The sequence below is a fragment of the Garra rufa genome, unplaced genomic scaffold, assembly GCF_049309525.1.
Source record: "Garra rufa unplaced genomic scaffold, GarRuf1.0 hap1_unplaced_005, whole genome shotgun sequence".
NCBI lineage: Eukaryota > Metazoa > Chordata > Actinopteri > Cypriniformes > Cyprinidae > Garra > Garra rufa.
The window spans coordinates 345,965-350,964 of record NW_027394280.1 but is presented as its reverse complement, the minus strand read 5'-3'; the positions used below and the strand labels follow the sequence as shown (position 1 = coordinate 350,964).

At 51.6% G+C, this 5,000-nt stretch overlaps 6 non-coding genes and 1 pseudogene across 6 annotated transcripts; all 7 read right to left on the bottom strand.

Annotated features, from left to right (window-relative positions):
- The window catches only part of LOC141312754 (uncharacterized), a 249,274-nt pseudogene that overhangs the window by 157,636 nt on the left and 86,638 nt on the right, over positions 1–5,000 (bottom strand).
- On the bottom strand, positions 204–275 carry trnae-uuc (transfer RNA glutamic acid (anticodon UUC)). The gene has a single exon. It is a non-coding gene; the product is annotated as a tRNA-Glu (tRNA).
- trnae-uuc (transfer RNA glutamic acid (anticodon UUC)) lies at positions 1,230–1,301 on the bottom strand. The gene has a single exon. It is a non-coding gene; the product is annotated as a tRNA-Glu (tRNA).
- Positions 2,212–2,284, bottom strand: trnar-acg (transfer RNA arginine (anticodon ACG)). The gene has a single exon. It is a non-coding gene; the product is annotated as a tRNA-Arg (tRNA).
- Positions 3,257–3,328, bottom strand: trnae-uuc (transfer RNA glutamic acid (anticodon UUC)). The gene has a single exon. It is a non-coding gene; the product is annotated as a tRNA-Glu (tRNA).
- On the bottom strand, positions 4,239–4,311 carry trnar-acg (transfer RNA arginine (anticodon ACG)). The gene has a single exon. It is a non-coding gene; the product is annotated as a tRNA-Arg (tRNA).
- Positions 4,878–4,950, bottom strand: trnar-acg (transfer RNA arginine (anticodon ACG)). Its single transcript has one exon. It is a non-coding gene; the product is annotated as a tRNA-Arg (tRNA).

The window sequence follows — 5,000 nt, the reverse complement described above, 5'->3', positions numbered from 1 at the left end:
AGAAGTCGAACCAGCGACCTAAGGCTTGCCAACGCTCCACCTACAGTCCTCCGCTCTACCAGCTGAGCTACCGAAGGCACGGACCTGTCGGGTCACAACCTCGGCCTATTAGGTTTCTGCAGCTCGACTGCTGGCCAAAAAACGGCTTTCGACGCAGGAAGACGTGCGCCCCGTTCCAAGAGGGAAGCAAAGAGGAACCCGCCTTCCCATACCGGGAGTCGAACCCGGGCCGCCTGGGTGAAAACCAGGAATCCTGACCGCTAGACCATATGGGAACTGGTCAGTGAAGGCCTTGTCCGGTTAAAAAAAAGATTCCAAAAATACTCACGCCACGCATTCGAAAAAACAAGCGTGGTCTTGCATTGTAACCGTTATCTCAAGGAAAAACAGCCTATCGCCGGTCTGTCAAGGTACAGAAATGAAAATATCATGAGATTAACAATGAAACTGAGATGCGGTTTTAACCGGATATTTCGTGTCCAACTTTTTCTCAAAGCCCGGATGGCACGTAGGAATAGGGCAACAATTCAGCAAGCCGTGACATCAAAACCAAACTGCATTACGCAAAAAGCGGTGCTCGAGCAAGCCAGGAGTCGAACCTAGAATCTTCTGATCCGTAGTCAGACGTGTTATCCATTGCACCACTGGCCCACAGCGGAGCACGAGTCAGCCAGGAGTCGAAACTAGAATCTACTGATCCGTAGTCAGACGCGTTATCCATTGCGCCACTGGCCCACCGCCTGGGGGCCCTCGTGCTTGCGCGCGACTTGTTGGTTTTCGACGTGACAGAAGCCTGTATTGCTGTCTGCTTGTTCTCATGCTATTAGCAGGCCAGAAGTAGACCAGCTCTTCCCTGGTGGTCTAGTGGTTAGGATTTGCCGCTCTCACGGCCCGGGTTCGATTCCCGGTCAGGGAACGCTCTTTTGCCCCCCACGGCGGACTGTGAAATCAAGCTCTGCTGGCCATTTTCAGAAGGCCGCCCCCCCCAAAAAAGGTGGGCACATGAAAAATGACCTCCTTCGAACCAGAAGTCGAACCATCGACCTAAGGCTTGCCAACGCTCCACCTACAGTCCTCCGCTCTACCAGCTGAGCTACCGAAGGCACGGACCTGTCGGGTCACAACCTCGGCCTATTAGGTTTCTGCAGCTCGACTGCTGGCCAAAAAACGGCTTTCGACGCAGGAAGACGTGCGCCCCGTTCCAAGAGGGAAGCAAAGAGGAACCCGCCTTCCCATACCGGGAGTCGAACCCGGGCCGCCTGGGTGAAAACCAGGAATCCTGACCGCTAGACCATATGGGAACTGGTCAGTGAAGGCCTTGTCCGGTTAAAAAAAAGATTCCAAAAATACTCACGCCACGCATTCGAAAAAACAAGCGTGGTCTTGCATTGTAACCGTTATCTCAAGGAAAAACAGCCTATCGCCGGTCTGTCAAGGTACAGAAATGAAAATATCATGAGATTAACAATGAAACTGAGATGCGGTTTTAACCGGATATTTCGTGTCCAACTTTTTCTCAAAGCCCGGATGGCACGTAGGAATAGGGCAACAATTCAGCAAGCCGTGACATCAAAACCAAACTGCATTACGCAAAAAGCGGTGCTCGAGCAAGCCAGGAGTCGAACATAGAATCTTCTGATCCATAGTCAGACGTGTTATCCATTGCACCACTGTGACAGAAGCCTGTATTGCTGTCTGCTTTTTCTCATGCTATTAGCAGGCCAGCAGCAGATCAGCTCTTCCCTGGTGGTCTAGTGGTTAGGATTCGGCGCTCTCGCGGCCTGGGTTCGATTCCCGGTCAGGGAACGCTCTTTTGCCCCCCACCCCCCAACGGCGGACTGTGAAATCAAGCTCTGCTGGCCGCTTTCAGAAGGCCGGCCCGCCCAAAAAAGGTGGGCACATGAAAAACGACCTCCTTCGAGCCGGAGTCGAACCAGCGACCTAAGGATTGTGTGGTCTTGCATTGTAACCGTTATCTCAAGGAAAAACAGCCTATCGCCGGTCTGTCAAGGTACAGAAATGAAAAAATTATGAGATTAGTAATGAAACTGAGACGCAGTTATAACCAGATAAGTTGCTGATTTTTGGCTAGTTTGGATTTCATTTCGTGTCCAACTTTTTCTCAAAGCCCGGGTGGCACGTAGGAATAGGGCAACAATTCGGCAAGGCCGTGACATCAAAACCAAACTGCATTACGCAAAAAGCAGAGCACGAGCCAGCCAGGAGTCGAACCTAGAATCTTCTGATCCGTAGTCAGACGCGTTATCCATTGCGCCACTGGCCCACCGCATGAGGGACCTCGTGCTTCCGCCCGACTTGTTGGTTTTCGACGTGACAGAAGCCTGTATTGCTGTCTGCATGTTCTCATGCCATTAGCAAGCCAACACTAGGTCAGCTCTTCCCTGGTGGAAAAACAGCCTATCGCCGGTCTGTCAAGGTACAGAAATGAAAATATCATGAGATTAACAATGAAACTGAGATGCGGTTTTAACCGGATATTTCGTGTCCAACTTTTTCTCAAAGCCCGGATGGCACGTAGGAATAGGGCAACAATTCAGCAAGCCGTGACATCAAAACCAAACTGCATTACGCAAAAAGCGGTGCTCGAGCAAGCCAGGAGTCGAACCTAGAATCTTCTGATCCGTAGTCAGACGTGTTATCCATTGCACCACTGGCCCACAGCGGAGCACGAGTCAGCCAGGAGTCGAAACTAGAATCTACTGATCCGTAGTCAGACGCGTTATCCATTGCGCCACTGGCCCACCGCCTGGGGGCCCTCGTGCTTGCGCGCGACTTGTTGGTTTTCGACGTGACAGAAGCCTGTATTGCTGTCTGCTTGTTCTCATGCTATTAGCAGGCCAGAAGTAGACCAGCTCTTCCCTGGTGGTCTAGTGGTTAGGATTTGCCGCTCTCACGGCCCGGGTTCGATTCCCGGTCAGGGAACGCTCTTTTGCCCCCCACGGCGGACTGTGAAATCAAGCTCTGCTGGCCATTTTCAGAAGGCCGCCCCCCCAAAAAAAGGTGGGCACATGAAAAATGACCTCCTTCGAACCAGAAGTCGAACCAGCGACCTAAGGCTTGCCAACGCTCCACCTACAGTCCTCCGCTCTACCAGCTGAGCTACCGAAGGCACGGACCTGTCGGGTCACAACCTCGGCCTATTAGGTTTCTGCAGCTCGACTGCTGGCCAAAAAACGGCTTTCGACGCAGGAAGACGTGCGCCCCGTTCCAAGAGGGAAGCAAAGAGGAACCCGCCTTCCCATACCGGGAGTCGAACCCGGGCCGCCTGGGTGAAAACCAGGAATCCTGACCGCTAGACCATATGGGAACTGGTCAGTGAAGGCCTTGTCCGGTTAAAAAAAAGATTCCAAAAATACTCACGCCACGCATTCGAAAAAACAAGCGTGGTCTTGCATTGTAACCGTTATCTCAAGGAAAAACAGCCTATCGCCGGTCTGTCAAGGTACAGAAATGAAAATATCATGAGATTAACAATGAAACTGAGATGCGGTTTTAACCGGATATTTCGTGTTCAACTTTTTCTCAAAGCCCGGATGGCACGTAGGAATAGGGCAACAATTCAGCAAGCCGTGACATCAAAACCAAACTGCATTACGCAAAAAGCGGTGCTCGAGCAAGCCAGGAGTCGAACATAGAATCTTCTGATCCATAGTCAGACGTGTTATCCATTGCACCACTGTGACAGAAGCCTGTATTGCTGTCTGCTTTTTCTCATGCTATTAGCAGGCCAGCAGCAGATCAGCTCTTCCCTGGTGGTCTAGTGGTTAGGATTCGGCGCTCTCGCGGCCTGGGTTCGATTCCCGGTCAGGGAACGCTCTTTTGCCCCCCACCCCCCAACGGCGGACTGTGAAATCAAGCTCTGCTGGCCGCTTTCAGAAGGCCGGCCCGCCCAAAAAAGGTGGGCACATGAAAAACGACCTCCTTCGAGCCGGAGTCGAACCAGCGACCTAAGGATTGTGTGGTCTCGCATTGTAACCGTTATCTCAAGGAAAAACAGCCTATCGCCGGTCTGTCAAGGTACAGAAATGAAAAAATTATGAGATTAGTAATGAAACTGAGACGCAGTTATAACCAGATAAGTTGCTGATTTTTGGCTAGTTTGGATTTCATTTCGTGTCCAACTTTTTCTCAAAGCCCGGGTGGCACGTAGGAATAGGGCAACAATTCGGCAAGGCCGTGACATCAAAACCAAACTGCATTACGCAAAAAGCAGAGCACGAGCCAGCCAGGAGTCGAACCTAGAATCTTCTGATCCGTAGTCAGACGCGTTATCCATTGCGCCACTGGCCCACCGCATGAGGGACCTCGTGCTTCCGCCCGACTTGTTGGTTTTCGACGTGACAGAAGCCTGTATTGCTGTCTGCATGTTCTCATGCCATTAGCAAGCCAACACTAGGTCAGCTCTTCCCTGGTGGTCTAGTGGGCCCGGGTTCGATTCCCGGTCAGGGAATGCTCTTTCGCCCCTCACCCCCCCAACGGCGGACTGTGAAATCAAGCTCTGCTGGCCGCTTTCAGAAGGCCGGCCCCCCCGAAAAAGGTGGGCACATGAAAAACGACCTCCTTCGAGCCGGAGTCGAACCAGCGACCTAAGGATTGTGTGGTCTTGCATTGTAACCGTTATCTCATGGAAAAACAGCCTATCGCCGGTCTGTCAAGGTACAGAAATGAAAAAATTATGAGATTAGCAATGAAACTGAGACGCGGTTATAACCAGATAAGTTGCTGATTTTTGGCTAGTTTGGATTTCATTTCGTGTCCAACTTTTTCTCAAAGCCCGGGTGGCACGTAGGAATAGGGCAACAATTCGGCAAGGCTGTGACATCAAAACCAAACTGCATTACGCAAAAAGCAGAGCACGAGCCAGCCAGGAGTCGAACCTAGAATCTTCTGATCCGTAGTCAGACGCGTTATCCATTGCGCCACTGGCCCACCGCATGAGGGACCTCGTGCTTCCGCCCGACTTGTTGGTTTTCGACGTG